General features: G+C 36.7%; 1 long non-coding RNA gene across 1 annotated transcript; it reads right to left on the bottom strand.

The window, feature by feature from the left end:
• Nucleotides 1-5,507: 5,507 nt before the first annotated feature.
• Nucleotides 5,508-24,181, bottom strand: LOC135207614 (uncharacterized). Its single transcript, XR_010313003.1, has 3 exons — nucleotides 24,054-24,181; nucleotides 23,081-23,141; nucleotides 5,508-5,626 (listed from the first exon to the last, which is right to left on the bottom strand). It is a non-coding gene; the product is annotated as an uncharacterized LOC135207614 (long non-coding RNA).
• Nucleotides 24,182-24,944: the final 763 nt, after the last annotated feature.

A 24,944-nucleotide genomic window follows, 5' to 3' on the forward strand; every position in this document is an offset into this window, starting at 1 on the left:
AGGACGATTCAAAATTTTGCTAAAGCTTTCTTCTCTCAAATTCGCTGCAGAAAAAAAAGAATAAATAAATAAAACAGTAGTTTAAATAATACAAATCCAAATACTGAATATGAGCTTACCAATGATCGCACTGTTACGAAACTATTTTAACAAATCTCTATGTAATCGTTATTCGTTTCGCTAACGATACGAAAACATCGGTATCGTAAAAGGGTCGAATTTATTTCGCTTACATCAAAAGCGTTTTTCGTTTGGCAAAGCTAGTTATTGCATCGTGCCTAAATCCGCTATATTTTATAGTGTAGATGGTTTTTTTATAATTGAAATACACCAGGCATTGTTAGGTAAACGGGAATATAAGTTTTATTAAACAAAACCAAAAAAAAAAACAGTTTTTTCCAAACACTTGACTGACCTACATACCGCTTCTCAAGCACCCATTCCCAGCGAAAAGACCGAACCTATTAGTCCTCTAAAAACAGAGACACAATATCAAACGATGATTTTCGTACGCCTTTTATAACCCCAGCTCTTCGCAAAACAAAAGAGATACAATTCTCTCTTATTGAATTCCGTCTGCAACGTTTCGAACTCTTTATTCAGACGACCGTGTAAAAAAAAAAATTATTTCAGCTCTGCTCAAAGCGTTTATTTGTTACGTTTGGAGTCTAACTTCATTTTGTATTTCTTTTGGTGTTGTACAAATGAAATATTTTTCTTGTTTTTATTCCTGTCTTGATCAGTTTTAACTATTTATTTTCTGCCTTTTTTGTCTTCAGTCATATTTTTCATTTTTGTGGGGGTCTCATATTTTCGTAAATTTTATATGTATATATATGTGTATAGGTTTGTGTATATATATATAAATAAATATATATATAGTATATATATATATATATATATATATATCATTAATATATATATATATATATATATATATATATATTAATTATATATATATACTATATATATATATATATATATATATATATATATATGTGTGTGTGTGTGTGTGTGTGTATATATATATGCATGTAGTATCTTTTCGTGATGTTTCATGATGAATCAAGTACCAAAAAACGGCGATAATAATAATAATAATAATAATAATAATAATAATATAATAATAATAATAATAATAATAACAAAAGTAACTACAGAAGATGGATGCCGGGTACCAACTCAAGAAAAGAGGCAACAAATCAACCATGATGTTCATGGACGACATCAAGCTGTATGGTAAGAGCATCAAGGAAATAGATACCCTAATCCAGACTGTAAGGATTGTATCTGGGGACATCAGGATGGAGTTTGGAATAGAAAAATGCGCCTTAGTCAACATACAAAAAGGCAAAGTAACAAGAACTGAAGGGATAAAGCTACCAGATGGGAGCAACATCAAACACATAGATGAGACAGGATACAAATACCTGGGAATAATGGAAGGAGGAGATATAAAACACCAAGAGATGAAGGACACGATCAGGAAAGAATATATGCAGAGACTCAAGGCGATACTCAAGTCAAAACTCAACGCCGGAAATATGATAAAAGCCATAAACACATGGGCAGTGCCAGTAATCAGATACAGCGCAGGAATAGTGGAATGGACGAAGGCAGAACTCCGCAGCATAGATCAGAAAACCAGGAAACAAATGACAATACACAAAGCCACTACACCCAAGAGCAAATACGGACAGACTATACATAACACGAAAGGAAGGAGGGAGAGGACTACTAAGTATAGAGGACTGCGTCAACATTGAAACAGAGCACTGGGGCAATATCTGAAAACCAGTGAAGACGAGTGGGCTAAAGAGTGCATGGGAAGAAGGACTAATAAAAGTAGACGAAGACCCAGAAATATACAGAGACAGGAGAAAAGACAGACAGAACAGAGGACTGGCACAACAAACCAATGCACGGACAATACATGAGACAGACTAAAGAACTAGCCAGCGATGACAATTGGCAATGGCTACAGAGGGGAGAGCTAAAGAAGGAAACTGAAGGAATGATAACAGCGGCACAAGATCAGGCCCTAAGAACCAGATAGTTCAAAGTACGATAGACGGAAATAACATCTCTCCCATATGTAGGAAGTGCAATACGAAAAATGAAACCATAAACCACATAGCAAGTGAATGCCCGGCACTTGCACAGAACCAGTACAAAAAGAGGCATGATTCAGTGGCAAAAGCCCTCCACTGGAGCCTGTGCAAGAAACATCAGCTACCTTGCAGTAATAAGTGGTACGAGCACCAACCTGAGGGAGTGATAAAAAACGATCAGGCAAAGATCCTCTGGGACTATGGTATCAGAACGGATAGGGTGATACGTGCAAATAGACCAGACGTGACGTTGATTGACAAAGTCAAGAAGAAAGTATCACTCATTGATGTCGCAATACCATGGGACACCAGAGTTGAAGAGAAAGAGAGGGAAAAAAAGGATAAGTATCAAGATCTGAAAATAGAAATAAGAAGGATATGGGATATGCCAGTGGAAATTGTACCCATAATCATAGGAGCACTAGCACGATCCCAAGATCCCTGAAAAGGAATCTAGAAAAACTAGAGGCTGAAGTAGCTCCAGGTCTCATGCAGAAGAGTGTGATCCTAGAAATGGCACACATAGTAAGAAAGTGATGGACTCCTAAGGAGGCAGGATGCAACCCGGAACCCCACACTATAAATATCACCCAGTCGAATTGGAGGACTGTGATAGAGCAAAAAAAATAAAAATAAAAATAATAATAATAATAAAATAAACAGAGGCTTAAGGCCAAAGCACATAAGATCCAACGGTACATGAACAGGAATAAGGGATACCAACAGAACAAACTATTCGGAACCAACCAGAAAAGACTATACAGCCAACTAAAGAGGGAAGACAACCACCCAAAAATTCCTGAAGCCGAACCAAGTAAGAGACTCTGGGAAAACATATGGAGTAATCCGGTATCACACACAAAACATGCAACATGGCTCCAGGAAGTCAAGGAAGAAGAAAACAGGGAGAATAAAACAAAGATTCACAGAGATCACGACAGACACAGTCAAACACCAACTAAAGAAAATACCAAACTGGAAAGCCCCAGGTCCCGATGAAGTCCATGGATACTGGCTCAAAAACATTAAGGCCTTACACCCACGAATAGCAGAACAACTCCAGCATTGTATCTCAAATCACCATGCACCCAAATGGATGACCACAGGAAGAACATCCTTAGTACAAAAAGACAAGAGTAGGGAAATATAGCCAGTAACTACAGGCCTATCACCTGCTACCAATAATGTGAAGTTACTAACAGGTATCATCAGTGAAAGGCTATACAATTACCTAGAGGAGACAAACAAACACCATCCCCACCAACAGAAAGGCTGCAGAAGGAAGTGTAGGGGCACAAAAGACCAGCTCCTGATAGACAAAATGGTAATGAAGAACAGTAGAGAAGGACAAAACCAACCTAAGCATGGCATGGATAGACTATAAGAAAGCCTTCGACATGATACCACACACATGGCTAATAGAATGCTTGAAAATATATGGGGCAGAGGAAAACACCATCAGCTTCCTCAAAAATACAATGCGCAACTGGAATACAATACTTACAAGCTCTGGAATAAGACTAGCAGAGGTTAATATCAGGAGAGGGATCTTCCAGGGCGACTCACTGTCCCCACTACTCTTCGTAGTAGCCATGATTCCCATGACAAAAAGTACTACAGAAGATGGATGCCGGGTACCAACTCAAGAAAAAGAGGCAACAGAATCAACCATCTGATGTTCATGGACGACATCAAGCTGTATGGTAAGAGCATCAAGGAAATAGATACCCTAATCCAGACTGTAAGGATTGTATCTGGGGACATCAGGATGGAGTTTGGAATAGAAAAATGCGCCTTAGTCAACATACAAAAAGAAACAAAGTAACGAGAACTGAGGATAAAGTACCAAATGGGAGCAACATCAAACACATAGATGAGCTGGATACAAATACCTGGGAATAATGGAAGGAGGAGATATAAAACACCAAGAGATGAAGGACACGATCAGGAAAGAATATATGCAGAGACTCAAGGCGATACTCGTCAAAACTCAACACCGGAAATATGATAAAAGCCATAAACATATGGGCAGTGCCAGTAATCAGATACAGCGCAGGAATAGTGGAATGGACGAAGGCAGAACTCCGCAGCATAGATCAGAAAACCAGGAAACATATGACAATACACAAAGCACTACACCCAAGAGCAAATACGGGACAGACTATACATAACACGAAAGGAAGGAGGGAGAGGACTACTAAGTATAGAGGACTGCGTCACACCGAGAACAGAGCACTGGGGCAATATCTGAAAACCAGTGAAAAAACGAGTGGCTAAAGAGTGCATGGGAAGAAGGACTAATAAAAGTAGACGAAGGACCCAGAAATATCAAGAGACAGAGAATGACAGACAGAAAACAGGACTGGCACAACAAACAAATGCACGGACAATACATGAGACAGACTAAAGAACTAGCCAGCGATGACACATGGCAATGGCTACAGAGGGGAGAGCTAAAGAAGGAAACTGAAGGAATGATAACAGCGGCACAAGATCAGGCCCTAAGAACCAGATATGTTCAAAGAACGATAGATGGAAATACTCTCCTCCATATGTAGGAAGTGCAATACAAAAAATGAAACCATAAACCACATAGCAAGCGAATGCCCGGCACTTGCACAGACCAGTACAAAAAGAGGCATGATTCAGTGGCAAAAGCCCCTCCACTGGAGCCTGTGCAAGAAACATCAGCTACCTTGCAGTAATAAGTGGTACGAGCACCAACCTGAGGGAGTGATAGAAACGATCACGCAAAGATCCTCTGGGACTATGGTATCAGGACGGATAGGGTGATCCGTGCAAACAGACCAGACGTGACGTTGATTGATAAAGTCAGAAGAAGTCACTCATTGATGTCGCAATACCATGGGACACCAGAGTTGAAGAGAAAGAGAGGGAAAAATGGATAGTATCAAGATCTGAAAATAGAAATAAGAAGGATATGGGATATGCCAGTGGAAATCGTACCCCATAATCATAGAGCACTAGGCACGATCCCAACCCGATCCCTGAAAAGGAATCTAGAAAAACTAGAGGCTGAGTAGCTCCAGGACTCATGCAGAAGAGTGTGATCCTAGAAACGGCACACATAGTAAGAAAAGTGATGAACTCCTAAGGAGGCAGGATGCAACCCGGAACCCCACACTATAAATAACACCCAGTTCGAATTGGAGGACTGTGATAGAGCAAAAAAAGAAAAAAAAAATAAGCCCCCCCCCCAACAAAAAAAAAACAAATAATAATAATAATAATAATAATAATAACCCAACCATACTGGACCTGACGAAGGTGTTTTTAGTACCAATGTTCATCTGCGACGACTATCAATGTTATTTGTACTATGCACAGACGCAACAAACCCCTCCCTCCCAAGTTCCCCTCCCCACCCCCACCAAACAACTGAAGAAGTAATATAAACAACCTTCAATAAAACTGTCATTTCAACACTCACCGAGGATTCCTCTTGCACGGCGAACTGGAGAAATTGAGAGCTAGGCCTAGCCGCCATCATAAACCTGCAATTCAAGAGGAAAAACGTAAGAAAGTTACCATCACTGCATCGTTAACTCTAAATTTCTTATAAATAGCACGAGAGCTGGATAGTTACAGATGCAGGATTCATAGTTTTCATAATAAACGCTATTGTTATCGAATTATAAATATCTTATACGTTATAGCAAGATACTACCACTCTCTCTCTCTCTCTCTCTCTCTAGGAACGTTTCGTAACTTTTTGTGACTATATATATATATATATATATAGATATATATATATATATATATATATATATATATATATATATGTATTTATGTATTGTTATGTTATGTATATATGCCATTTATATATAAGGTCTAAATCCATTTACCTTGTGTAGGACTAAAGAAATCAGTAAGTGACACTACATTTCTATGGTGATATAAGATAAATATACCATTGTCGCTTAGCTACGAAGAAAGGAAATATCCCTTCAACAAAAAGCTGTCAGCTATCTACGATTTCACCCAGTTTAATCCTTCTGATGACGTTTATATACGACTAAAAAACAGGAGCTCGTTTCGTTCATGTCGTAACACAAGGCTTATTAGTCAGCAGCTTGGAAACTGTGAAACTTGCAAGTTGCAAAGTCTTGAGATCTTGTTATAATAGGCTATTTAAACGTACGGTTGCGCATGAGCAGCAGCGTCTCTGGCAAAACATGGCAACTTCTCTTATCCCTCTCCAGGAGCACGAGAGCGGAAGGAAGAAAATAAGCCGTCGCAAATCTCTTAGTTATATATATATATATATATATATATATATATATATATATATATATATATATATAGATAATATATATATATATATATATATATATATATATATATATATATATATATATATATATAACAGTTTATCTTGGGTTCGTTTAAAGCTACAGAGGCCGGACTTGCTATTAATTGGTCTTCCCGTAAAATAATTAACGCTGATTATATAGAAAATGGGATATTAACTTCCAAGGAAAATGGATGTACGATAACTTCCAAACGCAGACCGGACATAATACGTATAGACCACCAGTACCTCCGATAAGAAATAAATGGTTTCTTTTTCTTTTATCTTCTTTTGGGATCCGTTTTTCCGTCCAGTTTTAATCTCTCAGGGCGAAATAAGAAAGGTTTTAACGGAAGATATCTTCATTTTCCTCCTGATTCTCTCTTGGATTGTGATAAGAAGCTGAAAAACAAAAGATGTTAGCGTAAGATGGATAGAATTGCAATTTGAAACGTCTCACAATCGATATTTCTAGACCATTACAATAAAGAAACGGCTAGTACATGACTCTTCATTAATCACCAGACGAATCTAAAGCCGCAAAATAAAAATAAAAAGTTTCTATAACACTAAAACGATCGAAAACAATCGAAGTAAAACAATAAATAATTTAAAAATGAACAGGACGTCTCCGGGGTATCGTTTGAGATACGATTCGATCTCCATATCCCTATTTGAAGAAGAGAGGAGGAGGAGGAGGTTGGGCAGGAGGAGAACACCAGCCAATCAGAAACCCATCTGGGGTTTTAGTGCCTCGGTTCTGATTGGACGAGTGGTCGGGAAAATGACGAAGGCGTTCGTCGGACGAAATATATATATGTGAAAAAGGAGGAGGGGGAGAGGAGGGGTAGGAAGGGGGAGTGGTTGGTGAGCTGAGATTCCATGGAAGTATTCAAACACTTGGGATGGAAGGATACGGAAAGTGTGTGTGTGTGAGAGAGAGAGAGAGAGAGAGAGAGAGAGAGAGAGAGAGAGAGAGAGAGAGAGAATCCACCTTTATCTGTTTACTCTCAAATTGGCTTATAGGGCCAAGTCACATAGTCACATATCCCAAGAGTTTAGAATTGAAATGGACGCTAAAAGAAGAGAGAGAGAAGAGAGAGAGAGAGAGAGAGAGAGAGAGAGAGAGAGAGAGAGAGAGAGAGAGAGAAATATAATTAAATTGTAACATTCTTTTTTTTTTTTAACGAACTCACTACAATATCAAATTATAATAAGAGAATATTCTTCACTTACACTTGATTGAGAATGTCATAAATTTTATATAAAAATGTGTGTATAATAAAATAAAAAAATTTCTCAAATTAGCCCAAAACAATAAGTTTTTTTTTCAATTTTCAACTGGTTAAGAGTTTTTACCAAATTAACTGAAAAATACACATAGATAAATGACTGAAAAATAAACCAATTTACTGATCTTAAATTCTCTATAAATTAATTAATAAACAATAAAGACATTTTTTTTTATCTTTTATTATGAAAATATGACATAAAACTCTCTACATTGTATGAAATACTCCCATCTACTCAAGAGATTGAAAAAAAAACTATCACTAACGTCTGGGGAACATTGCTGTTCTGATAGAATGTTTTCTCGAAGCAAACAAACAGGTTCAGTGCTTGGAGGAAGAAAATTTGGGGAAAGCATCATTCCATTTCATCTGGAATATATATTTGCTTTTTGTTTCGTCCTCAGTGAGGGAGATAGATTGGCTGATGGTGGTAGGAGGAATGTTTTTTTTTTCTTTCTTTCTTTTTTACCTCTGCTGGTGATGGTAGTTTTTTTTCTATTTTATTTTTTAACTCCTAGTGATGGTACGAGGAGTTTTTCTACCTTAAATTGTAAAATAAGAAACGCCCATATTAAATAAAAGTATATAGTTGAACCTAAATGGAGCTTTAAAAAAACCAATACAGAACTCCGAGTGAACCTTCAACGATTCAATTTTGCTTAATAAACAGAAAGTCAGTCGTTTGGCCTCATCATTCGTACACCTGTCTCGACACCTGCAATTACACTTCACCTGGAAATCTGGGCTTTTGCTGCTATAAAGGCTCTTCTAACACCCCCCCCCAACCCCCCCCCCCCCCACCCCCCCCCCCCCCCCCCCCGCCACCTCCCACCATTTCAAAATGAAAAGGGCTTCGATGAACGTCTTTTAATTTCTGTTGATCTGAAATTCATATCTAGTCAAACCTTGAACTCAAAATGATTATAGAGTTTAGAAGTACAAAATTATCTCTCCCCTGACGATTAAAAGTTTATTAGTCAGAATTTTTTTTTTCTCGAGAAGAATATAAATCTCTGGTATGATAATGATCATATATTTTCAAACCTTGAACTCAAAATGATTGTAAATCTTCGAAGTACAAAATTCTTACTTCCTGATCATTAAATTTTGTTAGAAAATCAATTTTTTTTCCTCAGAAAAATATAAATTTCTGGTATGATAAGGATAATACATTTCCAAACCTTAATCTAAAAATTATTATAAATCTTCGAGATACAAAATTATCTCTTCCCAAATTAAAATTTATTGGTCAGAAAATCATTTTTTTTTCTCAGATGAATATAAATCTCTGGTATAATAATGATAATATATTTCCAAACCTTGAACTCAAAATTATTATAAATCTTCGAGGTACAAATTTCTATCTTCCCAGCTCATTAAATTTTATCATGATGCTTTTTCATTCCTTGTCTCGACTCCCTTTCGTCATCTGCTCTATACTTCCCTCAGAGATCCTCCGGGTTGTCAAACAGATTCCTGAGTTAAACAGGGAATGTGTGTATATGTATATATATATATATATATATATAATATATATATATATATATATATATATAGTATATATATATGATATTTATACATCCACCATTAATTTTCGTTCACTACGAACACAAATAATTAAAAAATCAACTTACATTATTTCCACTACCTCTCATCCAAGTTGTAAAATAAAACTAAATAAGCGAGACAAAATAAATAAATAAATAAAATATTCCAGGCGATATTGACGCCAATTTTAAACGCCCCAAATCAATCAATCAACCACAAGCTTCGACGGCTCGTGACGAACCGTCCTCCGTGGCACAATGTCCCAGGTGAGGTTCGATCCGCATATCGCTATTTGCTGAGGGACAGCCAATCAGAAACCCATTAGCCTACGGCGTTTTATTTGCTCGATTCTGATTGGTCGGACGTTAGGGGGAAAACTGCGAGGAAAAGGATGCAGGTGTAGGGGGAAGATATTTCACAGAGAGAGGAGAGAGAGAGAGAGGAGAGAGAGGAGAGAGAGTGGAGAGAGAGAGAGAGAGAGAGAGAGAGAGAGAGACTGTGCGAGAGAGAGAGAGAGAGAGAGAGACTGTGATATTCTTAGGAAGTTCGAATTTCAAGTCGACAGATGAATAATAATAATCAATATAATAATAATAATAATATAATAATAAGAATAAGTTAATAGCAAGTCCAAGCCCCATATGAACTTCTTCCATATGAATATGTTTCATTTGGATGATAATAATAATAATAGCAAGTCTTTTCTTGTATTCAAGCACAAAAAAACCTTACTTAAAAAAGATATATTCATTCACATTACGGGTGCTTTGAAGAAAACTGCATCTTGAAGAGAAAAACTCCACCTCCAAGCAAACAGGCAAATTCAGGCATTTGAATGCTTTTTGGCAAAGCAGCTGAGAGAGAGAGAGAGAGAGAGCGTCGCATTTCATCTGAAATGCATAATATTTGCTTTTGACTTCCCTTCTCAGTGAGATTGCTTGAGAGAATGCTATGAGAAATGCTCATTCTTTTATGTATTTTTGTTTTTTTTATCTTCAACATATCTTACCTTCCTTCTTCTATATTTTTTTTTTTTATTTTTTTGCTAAACGTTTTCCCCGCCGCATCTACTCTTTCTGGGATCAAATGTGATGAGGAATGAATATATATATATATATATATATATATATATATATATATATATATATATATATATATATATATATATATATACTACATCGAGCTACAAATGTCTTTTAATATCTAATTCACTCTCCCTCGGAAATAATTAATAATATTTTCCATATATGCTTAACCGAAGGGGAATTTTATTAGGTGATGATAGAATTGCCGGCGCCCAGGCACGAACCCAGGACACCATACAAATCCAGGAACGTCAGTGAAGCTTTTACCCACTCCACCACCGCAAGAGGCTATAAATTAATGCCGTCTCTCACCCTCAAATACCTTTCGCGCTCAGGCTCCAAATCAGCGAATACCTGAGCGCGTATAAAGTTGGGTTGATATATTCTCTTCTCTCTCTCTCTCTCTCTCTCTCTCTCTCTCTCTCTCTCTCCCCTTCGTTAGAAGTTACGAAAAGTTAGTCACGTGCATGTAAATGGAAAAGGGGAAACTCGCTTTTAGATAAAATAATGTTTTGGGCTTGGAAGGTAAAGTTAAGAATTTCTGCTACCATTTGTAAAGTAATTAATAATATCGTTTGTGTTTTAGATTCTACCTTCCCATAGTAGACAGATAAAAAAAGCGATGAATATAATAAACAGAATAAAACCACTTCACAAAATTCTATTTTACTATTATATATATTTTCATCACTAAAAATATTATGAACAGTAAATCAGTCTGGAAATGAGATATGGAAAAAAATGACAATCCATTCAGACAGATTCACAACCAATGAAAATAACAGGAGCAAAAAAGACCTGGAGAGAGAGAGAGAGAGAGAGAGAGAGAGAGAGAGAGAGAGAGAGAGAGAGTTATAAACACACACATATATATGTGCATGCACAATAAAATGCACTGCTCACGAATAAATCTATCATGGGTATGTGAACGTCTCTCTCTCTTTCTCTCAGACCAACTCCATTTCACCCCGCCCCCCACCTCAACACCTGAAATACCGCAAACTCTCCCCGAATCCAAAACACAATTCAAAACCCCCCCCCCCCCCCCCCACCACCAGCAACCGGCAAATTAAAATTCTAATTTATCAGCGGCAGAAACCTGATGAGTAGTACCAAGCGCTTCACTTCGCCGACGTTGAATTAACGCTTAATTGCTTTGGCGAACTGCGATTTGCGTTAAAAAAAAAAAAAAAAAAAAAAAAAAAAAAAAAAAAACTTCGAATTCTCCGGATCGGAGCTGTTAATGATCAGCTGGCGAGCCAGAATACGCTGGTGGTGGTTGTAATTGTCTTTGATAAGCTCTCTCTGCTGATCGTGGATTTTCATTCTCTCTCTCTCTCTCTCTCTCTCTCTCTCTCTCTCTCTCTCTCTCTCTCTAGAGACACATACACACATATATATATACACATAAATAATGTATAATTCTTATTTTCGTAACAGAACCCAATAGTTAGTTACAACGAAGCTCACTCCTGCCTCCTCTTCGTCTCATCTCTCCTCCTCTCGTCTTCGTATCCTTCTCTCTCTCTCTCGTGCTTACTGGCATGTGCAAGGCTTTTTTGCACGACTGTTGAAGAAGTCTTAAGAGTTGATGCAATCCTTGCTGCAAAGACTTACCAACGCCAAGGATATCTCTCTCCTTCAGGAGACAAAGTGGATTCGGTTTCATCCAACAAATGATTTAACATCAGGACATTTCTTTTCAAAATACATCAATTTTGACATTTTTTTTTTTCGAGACTAAAATACCAGAATTTAATGGATGAAATAAAATACTTAAATTTGCTCTCTTCTCTGTACTGAAGTAGGTCCACTGTCTTGTTCTTGTGATTTTTTTTTTGTAACACTTTATTTTCCTCTAGACGAAACGAGGCGTGATCCGACCTCCTGCTTACTCAGGACGCTCACAAGATTTTCCTAACTTGACGTATATCAGAACGTTCTAAAATCTAAGGTCAAATAGCGCCCTGTTTCGCCAACGAAAATTAAAATGTATACGATATATTTTATATTTCATTAATAATAATTTTTCTGTGCTGTTTAACACGAACATTATCTATATTTCTACATTTTAAGCCTAATAAATAAATCATAAATATCCTATCCTAAAATTCCTGTGTCTTTAACTCAATGTGGAACACCTTTTTGAAAGCTTTGTAGGCTCTTCCATGGACCTTTCCTATCCCCCAACATGAAAAAAAAAACAACATAGTCTGTAGGCTTACTCCCCGATTAAGTGGAAACAGGGATTTCAGAGAGAGACAAATTAAAAGACAGATCTGTCCTGAAACAGTCCCACCTTACGCCTCTAGAATAAAATATTTTAGATAAATGAATCGTGAAAATATTCTTCAAGGAAAAACATTGGAACTTACAGAAATATAAAATTTAAAAAATAAACTTATTCTCCCTCTAACCAGTCCTGAAACATTTACAATTTCCTATTTTTGAAAAAAATATTTTTAATAAATCAAATGAGAACATTTTCTCCACGGCACACACACACACACACACACACAAAGCAACTTACAGTAATACAAAATGAAAACAAACTTATTCTCTCTCTAACTTGTCCTAAAACATTTCCAATTTCATGTTTTTGAAAAAATTATTTTTTAATAAATCAATCGAGAAATTTTCTTCAAGGCACACACACACACAAAAGGAACTCACACAAATACAAAATAAAAACAAACATATTCTCTCTCTAACCTGCCATGACACAATTCCACCTTCTTCTTATTCTTCTTTCCAAACCAATTACGTTTATTGACTCAGAAAAAAACCAAAATAGCGAAAGTCTGCACAGAAAGAAGAGTAGAAAGAAAGACAGAAAGAAAGAATGGCATCACGTTATCGCTCTTACTTCATCTCTCTCTCTCTCTCTCTCTCTCTCCGGGACACGTAATTAATAAGGAGAGACGAAAATAAACGAGACGAACAAGAGAGAATTGGTCTCTCTTTCCCGCGTTGCTCTTTGTGGGCCTTTTCGGGCGCTGTCTCGATCAGGCGAGCAAAAGAGCCAAAGAAAATTCCCCCTCGATAAACGAAGGAGATACGAGTAATTAAGAGAATGGAACGTGGGAAAGGGCGAGAGAGAACAGAAGAAGTGGGAGTTAAATAAAGAAATGGTAGACTGTTTGTGTACGTGGGACATTGGAAAGTGGCGATTGTTTGTTTGTTCGTATGGTGTTTTGACGTTGCATGGAACCAGTATGTTTATACAGCAACGGGACCAACGGCTTTAATGGAATGCCCGAGAATCGAACTCGCGGCCACCGAGGTGGCAGGCAGGTCAAGACCATAATACCGAGTACACAAACGTGTGTATCGTGTATACCGTTGCATCTACGGGTGTACATATGGTTGGAGTATAAAAGAAAGTCTGCTAAATGGGTTCCAATACCTCAGAGAAAGGGGATTTGTCATTCATTCTCTGTCAAGAGGATTTATTACGCACATAACAGCGCCGTTTCTTCAGTCGTCTTGAGGTCAGCGATTTTGTCCAATTCTCTCCATCTCGTGTCACTCCCCAGAGGGATTTGTCACGTTGATAACATAAGAAGGACGTATTTGTCGATAACTTGTCCCAGAGAGAGAGAGAGAGAAATGAACCTGTACGTATAGGTTCTCCCCGCCCCTCGATGACTGTTCAAAATCAAATGAAAAACGAGAGACCATCCGGGGAGGACAGACAGGTTTGCAGAAGGAGGGTGGTGGATGTGTCATCGTCTCCCCTACCCTCCGGATACCCTACTTATCTCGCCCCACCCGGGATGGACAAACAGGTTTGCAGGAGGAGGGTGGATGTGTCATGTCTCCCCTACTCTCTGGATCCCCTACCTACTTCGTCCCACCCGGGGCGGACAAACAAGATAGATCCACAAGGATTTTATTTTATTATTATTATTATTATTATTATTATTATTATTATTATTATTATTATTATTATTGCTGTATCAGCTGCATTAAAAGATGATGTAGCAATAATTTTTCAATAAAACATGTTTAAAGGAAGGTTTAATTCCAGCATATTATTATTATTATTATTATTATTATTATTATTATTATTATTATTATTATAAGATAGATCATACGAACGTTCAATAAAGCAGAAACAAAACCGAAAACAGTCTGGCTAGAAGGACGAGTCACAGCAAACGATAATAAAGCACTTAATGTCATTTTGCAGTCGACTCTACGTAAATGGAAGAGGGGTTTTACGAATTAGACCCGAACTTATGTTTATTTGTGTGTGTGTGTGTGTGTGTGCATTGGTGTCGACGTCGCAATAACTAGAATTGAAATTCCTGTTACACTCTGAATTACAGCAGTCATTCCAAAACATTCCATTTTGCTTGTTGTAAGGGGACGATAATCGTTCGCGTTTATACTGTTATGTAAGCTGTAATGGAATGACTCTTAATGGTGACTGTTCTGTTATTACACAATCGATAGACAGAAGTATCTGACGATCTGATCAGAAGGAGATAGAATAAAGAATTCAGGCCAAAGGCCCAGCGCTGGTACCTACGAGGTCATTCAGCACTGAAGCAGTTACGCTATGAATCAACTGTCATGAGAGGGAGGAAATAGAATGGGAGTAAGAGAATATGAACGGAGGTACAGTAAAAGGGAATGAAAGGGGGTTGTAGCTAGGTTCCTCAGGAAGGGACGCTGTCAAAGGGCCTCATAAGTCATGCGTACAGTGCACAGCGTGAGGTGCACTGACGGCACTACCCCCTACGGAGTTCACGATTCGAACATCTTAAATAATAATAATAATAATAATAATAATAATAATAATAATAATAATAATAATAATAATGACGAACAAATGACATAAAAGTGAATACGAACTTAAAATGAACTAGAAAGTAAAATTAACATAATTCCTCTTTGTGAGGAATGACTTTAAGAGTTCTCTCTCTCTCTCTCTCTCTCTCTCTCTCTCTCTCTCTCTCTCTCTCTCTCTCTCTCTCTCTCTCTTCCAAACGCAGTGGAATTGAAATGTTCTACAAAGTGAAAAATGAGTTGGTTTCAAATTTGCATCCAAGGACGTTTTATTTCGATGTTTATTTTTTTTATTTTTTTACATTTTTTAAGCGAGATGGCGTAACGTTAATGTGCGAGAAAAAACTAGAGAGAGAGAGAGAGAGAGAGAGAGAGAGAGAGAGAGAGAGAGAGAGACAATTACTTTCACCAATCCTGGGTGTTGGGAATGACTCAAGATATTCCCCATTGGGAATAGTTGGGAATTGAGAGAGAGAGAGAGAGAGAGAGAGAGAGAGAGAGAGAGAGAGAGAGAGAGTTGGCTTAAAAGCGAAATTTAACTCATCTTGCTGGGTAGATGGGAGGAAGGTTGGGGTAGGGGGGAGGGGGGAGAGGAGTACCTTTAAAAACATCTCGGGCAATTTCTTACAAAAAAAAAAAAAACCGTCTAGAGTCAACTTCAAGTTTTAATTGAGGAAGTTTACAAAACTTCTTTGTTTGGCCGAAGTTACTGATCTTAATTGCATTTTCACGATTATTTTTCTTTATTATATACAAACTACTAAGTAAGGACCGGCTCTCAATCCGTCATACTTTTGTTTATCAATTGATTGATCGATTTACGTAACTTTGGCGGTCCAGGCAAAAGGCCCTGGGACGCTTTTTGAAAAAAAAAAAAAAAAAAAAAAAAAAAAAAAACTGAAAAAGAGGCAGTAAGAGAAGTTAGACAGCGAAACGAAGCCGTGAATTGGAGGTCAAGTAAAAAGGCTCAAAGGTCTTCCTTGATATTATTTATTATTTATTGAAGACTGCTTCAGAGGAATCATTATATATATTTGTGTATATATATATATAACATATATATATATATATATATATATATATATATATATAGTATATATATATATATATATATATATATATATGGCAACAAGCGCAAATTTCATCATTTTCATCTAAAACTCGAGAGAGAGAGAGAGAGAGAGAGAGAGAGATTACAACTACTTAAAAACATGAATCACGAGTTTACCACCTACCGTTATACAGGTTTTCGGGAATTGAAAAATATATAACAAAACGCAAAAAAAAAAAAAAAAAAAAAAAAAAAAAAACGCTATTAGCTCTGACGACGGAGTCTCGTAACTTTTTGGAAGTCATCGTACCTCGAAGAACTGAAGCGCGAAGGAACGAGAGAGACGAACCAAGACCCGGTGTATAAAGTCATTGTACACTAGCGTGATAAACAAATCGTCGTTTTTTGCCGTCTGAATATTTTTTTAACCGAGGCACTAAATGCTGTCGGGGATAACACATTAGCGGATATTTATAGAGAGAATTTCTGTTATTACTCTTTCAGCTGGATTAAGAACGAATTACGTATGAGTTATTATATCTGAAAAACGAATTTAAGAGACGATTCTAAAGTTAGATGTAATGAGTCCACCCTGATCCTACCGAAGTCATAATTATCTTGCGAGTTAAGCTGTAAGTGTTTCAAATAAGAGATATATATAGATATACTGCTTTGCTCATAATTATAGAGTAAATTACCCAAGTGTTAAACTAATTTACTTATTTGTGAAGACTAATTATTTCCAGGACCCAAGTTTAAAAATAACGACGTTTCTGAAATACATGTTTCCTTAAATATTAAATATTAAATCAAAGACTTATCACCATCATTACAACAATCATTATCACCATTAAACACATTATAGCATCATCCTCATCACCATTATATACCCATTATCACCATTATATCCATTATCACCATAATCATTATCACCATTAAACCCATTAAACCATTATCACCGGTCATCATTATCACTTATACCCATTATATTATCACCCTTATGATACAATTTATCATTAATACCCTTATCACTATTATATACCCAATATCACCTTTATCATCACTATAATACCCATAATCACCATCATCATTATCACTATAGTATAAACACTATCACCATCATCATTATCACCATTACCAACCATTATATCACCATCATTATCACTATTATACCCATTACCACGATCATCATCATCACCATCATTATCAACATTATACCCATTATCACCATCATTATCACTATTATACCCATTGACCACGATCATCATCATCATCATTATCACCATTATACTCATTATCACCATTATACCCATTATCACCATCATTATCAACATTACACCCATTATCACCATCATCATTATCACCATTATCACGAACATTACCATTATAATTACAATTAACATCATACCCAACACCTGATGAAAGCGATCCGCTGAGGGGGAGGGGAGAGGGTTTGTGGGGGGTGGGGGGGCGTGGGGAAGGAGCCTCAATTTAAATCCCCTTCATTTGCAGAGTAAGGGAGAGGGATTTACTCCCCGAATCCCCTAAGAGGATTCCAGGGGCTGCTCCGGAGGCGATACCCGAGGCCCGGAGGAGGATTTGTATATATATCAGAAGGATTTGGCGTAATTCTCTATGGCAAGGATTCCATCCGTGAAATGGAAACAAGATAAAGTATTTTTTTTTTTTAATGGGGTCGCAGTTAGGGACCCTAAGGGACGCCGTAGAGAGCCTTCCTCGAGTAAGTGCCTACAGTGCACCGCGTGAGGTGTGGTTAAGGAGGAAGAGGAAAGTAAAACAAAAAACCGGAGCTAACGACATCAGTAAAGCCCAAGACAGAGAGACGATTAGCACAAACAGAATATTATTATTATTCAGAAGATGGACCGCTATTCATATGGAACAACACCCCGCCCACCAAAGGGGCGAAGCTTTAACAAGGAGAGAGAGAGAGAGAGAGAGAGAGAGAGAGAGAGAGAGAGAGAGAGAGAGAGAGCAACCTTTTCCCCCTCATAAAAAGAAGTTTTTTATCTGCAACAGGTCTTCTTATCGCTCGAAGACACCAGAACTTTGTCACTTTCCTTTTCATTGTGGACCGCGGGTATGTCCTTACCCCGAGGTCATCTTTTTCGGAGACATGATTTTCTTTCTCTCTCTCTCTCTCTCTCTCTCTCTCTCTCTCTCTCTCTCATGACTTCAGTTCAAAAACTGATACCCAGATTGCAATGAAAAGTGATAAATATATATCTTTCTCACTAAACTTCGCCTTAGTTTCTCTCTCTCTCTCTCTCTCTCTCTCTCTCTCTCTCTCTCTTCGCTCTCTCTCTCTCTCTCTCTTTCTCGTCCATAATTCGGTTTAAATAACTGTTACCCAAATAAATGAAACTCAATAAATTTATCGTTCTCCCTATAATTATTATTCTCTCTCTCTCTCTCTCTCTCTCTCTCTCTCTCTCTCTCTCTCTCTCTTCCAGTTTCAAATATTGATATGGTAAATATTTATTCTCCATACCTTTCGCATCAGTCTCTCTCTCTCTCTCTCTCTCATCTCTCTCTCTCTCTCTTCTCTCTCTCTCTCTCAGAATGAAACTAATAGCGGTAGAATTTGAATCTGAAAAATTAATGAACATAGTAATATATAGACCTCCTACTACTAAAGAGTTTGACTTAATAATAGAAAAATGGATGATATATGTAGAAATCACAGGACTGGATATTCTCCTATCTGGAGACTTCAACTTCCTTTCGTAGACTGGAAAGAACGAATAGGAGATTGTGGATGTACTTATACATATAAAAAGAGAGTAATAGTAGTGCAGAAGATAAGAGGCAATTCGAAAAGCTATTAGATATGCTACTAGAATACAACATTCAACAAATAAATCACCTGCCAACAAGAAAGGAAAATACTTTAGACCTAGTATTTGTGAACGAGATGAATTAGTTAAAGAAAATAAAAATAGTTTATAATGCGAGTATTTTCAGACCATAATGTCATAGAATTAACAGTCCATTCCAAAGCAAGTGAAAACAGAGATAAGCAAGAAATGAAAAGTGGGAAGGATATGGAAAATACAAACTTCTACAGTAAAAATATAAAAATGGTCAGAAATAAATGAAGAATTAAACAAAGATTGGATAACATTTTCGTAAGTGACGACATAAAGGTAAATACGGAGATATTATATAAAATATTAGAGAAATTAGTGGATAAATATATACCGAAGAAGAAAAGTAAACATCAGTCATGCATACCAAGAGACAGAAGGATCTTGTTCCAGAAAATCAGAAAGTGGAAAAAAGGTCTTGCAAAAGAAAAAATGCATGGAAAGTTATAGAACTAAAAAGTAAGATAGAAAAATGCAGAACAAAAGATTATACAATCAAAAGAAAATGAAAAACGGGACTTGGAAGAAAAAACCCTATTAAATATCAAGCAAAAATCCCAAAAAACTATTATATCATATGCGAAGAAGATGAATAAAAGAAGAATAGAAATAGGACCCTCTAAGAATTGAAGGGAGATTAACGAATGAAAAAAAGGAAATTTGCAACATATTGGCAGAACGATATAAGAGAGAATTCACCCCTAGAATAGATAATGAAGATAATGATATAGAAGTAAGGGATGAAAAATAGTGAATATTTAGCTGACATAGATATTAATGAAGCTGATATTGTGCAGGCTATTAATGAAATTAAAAATGGAGCTGCTGCAGGGCCGGATGGAGTGCCTGCTATTTTGTTAAAGAAAGTAGTTCATTCTATCGCAAAGCCACTTGCAATATTATTAAGACAAAGTGTAGATACAGGCAAGATTTATGAATGAGGCACAAATTAGCTATATTACCCCTACTTTCAAAAGTGGATCAAGACTAGAGGCAAGTAATTATAGGCCTGTGAGTCTAACATCACATATTATGAAAGTGTACGAAAGGGTAATGAAGAAAAATATTATGAAACATTTTAATAAAAAATAATTTGTTTAATAAAGGACAAACATGGTTTCGTACCCGGAAAAAAGTACACAAACCCAATTGTTAGTCCACCGTGAGAACATATTCAAAAATATGAAAAGCGGAAATGAAAACAGATGTGGTTTATTTAGACTTTGCAAAAGCTTTTGACAAAGTAGACCATAATATATTAGCGAAGAAAATTAGAAAACACAATATCGTGGATAAAGTAGGAATATGGTTAAAAGAATTTTTACACAACAGAAAACAGATAGTTATTGCAAACGACGAGAATCGGATGAAGCCAAGGTAATATCCGGTGTGCCGCAAGGTACGGTGTTAGCTGCAATACTGTTTGTTATTATGATTGAAGACATAGACAGTAATGTTAAGGATTCGGTAGTGAGTAGTTTCGCAGATGACACAAGAATAAGTAGAGAAATTACTTGTGATGAAGATAGGGAACGCTCTACAAAGAGACCTTAACAAATAAGTATATGATTGGGCAGAGGTAAATAGGATGGTATTTAACTCTGATAAATTTGAATCAATAAATTATGGAGACAGAGAAAGAAAGCTATATGCATATAGGGGACCTAATAATGAGACAATCACAAATAAGGAAGCAGTTAAAGACCTTGGTGTGATGATGAATAGGAACATGTTATGCAATGATCAAATAGCAATTCTGTTGGCAAAATGTAAAGCAAAAATGGGAATGTTGTTACGGCACTTCAAAACCAAGAAAAAAGTCTGAACACCATGATTAGGCTTATTATAAAAACATATGTTCGTAGTCCACTTGAATATTGCAATATGATATGGTACCCACACTATCAAAAGGATATTGCACAAATAGAGAGTACAAAGAATAGAAGAAGTTAAAGACCTTGACTACTGGGAAAGACTACAATCCTTAAAATTATATAGTCTAGAAAGGAGAAGAGAACGCTACATGATAATTCAGGCATGGAAACAGATAGAAGGAATAGCAGAAAATATCATGGAACTAAAAAATATCAGAAAGAGCAAGCAGAGGTAGATTAATAATGCCCAAAACTACTAACAGGAAAAATAGGAAAGCACACAGGACATTAATCCACTACTCACCAGCATCGATAATGCAGCGTCTATTCAATGCGTTGCCAGCTCATCTGAGGAATATATCAGGAGTGAGCGTAGGTGTGTTTAAGAATAAGCTCGACAAATATCTAAACTGCATCCCAGACCATCCAAGATTGGAAGATGCAAAATATACCGGAAGATGTACTAGCAACTCTCTGGTAGACATTAGAGGTGCCTCACACTGAGGGACCTGGGGCAACCCGAACAAAGTGTAAGTCTGTAAGGTAAGGTCTGTAAGGTCTCTCTCTCTCTCTCTCTCTCTGCTCTCTCTCTCTCTCTACCTTTATATTTCAAATCGTCAAAATACTTTCATTTAATTGAAAAAGAGCTAACTATTCACTTTACCATATTTCTAATATTTATATGAATAATATAGTGCAATTACATATATTTTTTAAATTTCATTTAATCGAGTCTCTGGTTTTCTATCCCCTTGTATTTCTTTGGAATGAAATGATGAGAAAGAGAGGAGACCAGAGAGAGAGAGAGCGAGAGAGAGAGAGAGTAGAGAGAGAGAGAGAGAGAATTTTAGGGTGATTCAGATAGTGTGTGTTTAACTTTATATAATAAAAAACGTCCAATTTATCACCGAAACTCCACTTGTCAATCCTGATGGAAAATGAATAATTAATCTCATTTTTGTTTAGTGTAATTTGTTCTTACGCCCCATAACCTCAAAGCCTGAAGAATCACACTTTATGAATTTAATTAATAATAATCACACCATACCATCTATAATTTATGTACCTAGCTCCCTAGAACAACGTAAATTAATTCTTCGCAAAAGCAAATTAAATAATTTAAAAGGATAGGCGATTTGGCAACACTCCAAGAAACAGGAATGACCTGGAATGACCCAAGTTCAGGTTTTATTGCAGAAGTCTTGCACTTCAATGAGCCATCAAAGATTTCTGGAACAGTGAATGTCTCGGTTTTATTATTTGTCCCTTCCCCCGCCCCCACCCCGATTGCAAAATATGCAATTTGCAATGGTGTGTGAATTTATGTATGTGTATGTTTGTATATACATAAAACTAATAAAAAACAGATTGACAACTGGGTTTATTCTGTCTCACGTAGGCCAACACATCTGTTATAATAAAGGCCATTTGACCCCAATGGAATTTTGAGAGAAATATTATCAAATTTCAAATGAGAGAGAGAGAGAGAGAGAGAGAGAGAGAGAGAGAGAGAGAGAGAGAGAGAGAGAGAGAGAGAGAGATCCTGCCTTTTTATTAAAAGCATAAAAATTGAAACTGACTCTCTTATGATAACAAGGCCACGAAAGGTGTTCCCAACTAGGCCGAAGCTATGATTTCCGAGCTAGACTAAAAGCTACGACTTCCCCGCAAAGACTAAAAGCTACGACTTCCAAGCTAGACTAAAAGCTACGACTTCCAAGCTAGACTAAAAGCTACGACTTCCAAGCTAGACTAAAAGTTACGACGTCCCTGCTAGACTAAAAGCTACGATTTCCCATGTCTGAACCATCAACTCGCCAAGCGGCGTTGGGTTACTTAGGAAAATAGTAAGGGTTAACTAGTACTAGTTTAGTACTACGAAAATCAAAATGAAAACACAAAGAAAGATGACTCAGTGATAATAACTTTGCAATTATCTTGTGAAAATAACAGACAGGAACAATAATAATGACTGAAATAACCACCGTTTTCAGCCTAAAGTTGTCAACATATGTCCATATAAGGTTAATACCGAATATATCGTATATAATTTACGCAAATACTTTACGTACACATTCCCGGATGGAAAGAACGCCTATAACGTAACGAAAAGTCCAGTACATACCGTAAATTCTTCAGTAGGCCTATTGAACCTCTTCACCATCACCCAGGCAGCTCGATGTAACCTAGAAAGCGAAAAAAGTCGTTACAACCAGTATTTAAATAATTATTATTGGAACTATAATATTATCATCTGGAGAGAACAAAGTTGATTATAACGATTATTTTAAAAAAAAGAACCATAAGCTAAATCGATTTCTGCGGATAACAGCCATTATATTCCTAGTGAAAAAAAGGGGGACAATAAGCCTCATAGAGTGTAGCTAGTTTTATATATACATAATATATATAACTTTGCATTACAGATTACAGATAAACATGATGTAATTGTATCCGTCTTCAGTTCTAAATTATGGAAACCTTAACTGAACATCAATCGTTTTCGAAGACACTCCTTGAATACTACTTCTGAAGAAAAAAAAGTGTACAATATGCCTAATGAAGTGTACCTACAGTTATTATATATATACTTTGTATTACAGATTACTGACTTCTGTGCAGTTGATGCATAGCCTACGCTAAACTTTACTATTTCAATGACATTTCCTGAGTATTCATAAGTTTTCCTGAGGATTTTATAAGTTATTCAAGCGGCAATTTCACTATTGCAATTTCCCTGATGCTTTCATAAAGCACATTCTTCAATTATGAAGTAAAATTATCCGAAAAATGAGAATTAATTGCTTTCGAGATACTGTGCAGTACCATGTGCATAGCCTAAGCTGACCTCCACACATTCAGGATAACCTTCACTATTTCACCTACATTTTCAGCCGATTTATAGGTTAATTAAGCGGTAATTTAACTAATACCGCTTCCCCGATGCTTTTATTAAGTATATATATCAATTATGACGTAAAGTTATCGGTAAAATGCGAATTATCTACTTTTAAAACGACCGTGAAATACAGTTCTGTGCATTCATAGCCTACTCCAACCTTCACACATTCAGGCCAACCATCACCCACTTTACTTACAATTTTCGTGGAATTGTAAGTTATTCAAGTAGTAATCTCACTACTACCGTATCCCTGACGCTTTCACAAGTCACACGTATCACTTATAAAGTAAATCAGTCCGCGAAACGCGAAAAAAAATCGCTAAATAATCGATCATTTTCATTCACAACAAAAAGTAAACAATATATCTGGCGGTTCTACTGATGATCCCGAGCCTAAACGAGAATGTCAGACGAGCGCTGATTGGTCAAGAGCCTCAACTCGGCGTCCTATTTGCCAGTTTGCCTATCCAGTATGAGACAGCGACTGTGATTGGCTTCTTCCGAAGGAGAGATGTGTTTATGTCGAGGATTCTTCTTCTTCTTTGATTGTTAATTGATTCTGATTTATTAATTTTTGATGAATGCAAAGCTTAACAATGATAAATTACCGCTTACAGTGCGTCTTGAATGGCAGCAGCTATATCCGTAACAGGATATAATGAGTTAAAAGCCCATAACAATGTACATTATGGTGCTGTTAACGGTGATTATCATGGTATGTTCATATAGAATATCTCGTTTTTCAATTACCTGCAATAAATTCACTTCCATGCTAAAAGTACGTCTAGGGACTCTAATTAAAGTATTAAAAACTAAACAAACCGCCAGCAATCCGGAAGTAGCGTTGAACATGTTGCATGTTGCAACTGACCGTGTGTAATCAACGGTCGCTCTGGGATTCTCATTTGGATGATAAAAAGCCTGGAATTTTTTTCCCCCTTTTTTTCATTTACTCGTGATTACCAAAGCAATTATGGGAGAATTCACCAGCGTAGGAAACGTTGAGCATTGTTCTAGTGAGTGGAAAATTATTAATTTTTTTTTTCAAGTGGAAGGAGTTTTTTTCACAGTTTACGGCTGATTTTGT

This window comes from Macrobrachium nipponense, chromosome 34, assembly GCF_015104395.2.
Source record: "Macrobrachium nipponense isolate FS-2020 chromosome 34, ASM1510439v2, whole genome shotgun sequence".
NCBI classification, from domain to species: Eukaryota; Metazoa; Arthropoda; class Malacostraca; order Decapoda; family Palaemonidae; genus Macrobrachium; species Macrobrachium nipponense.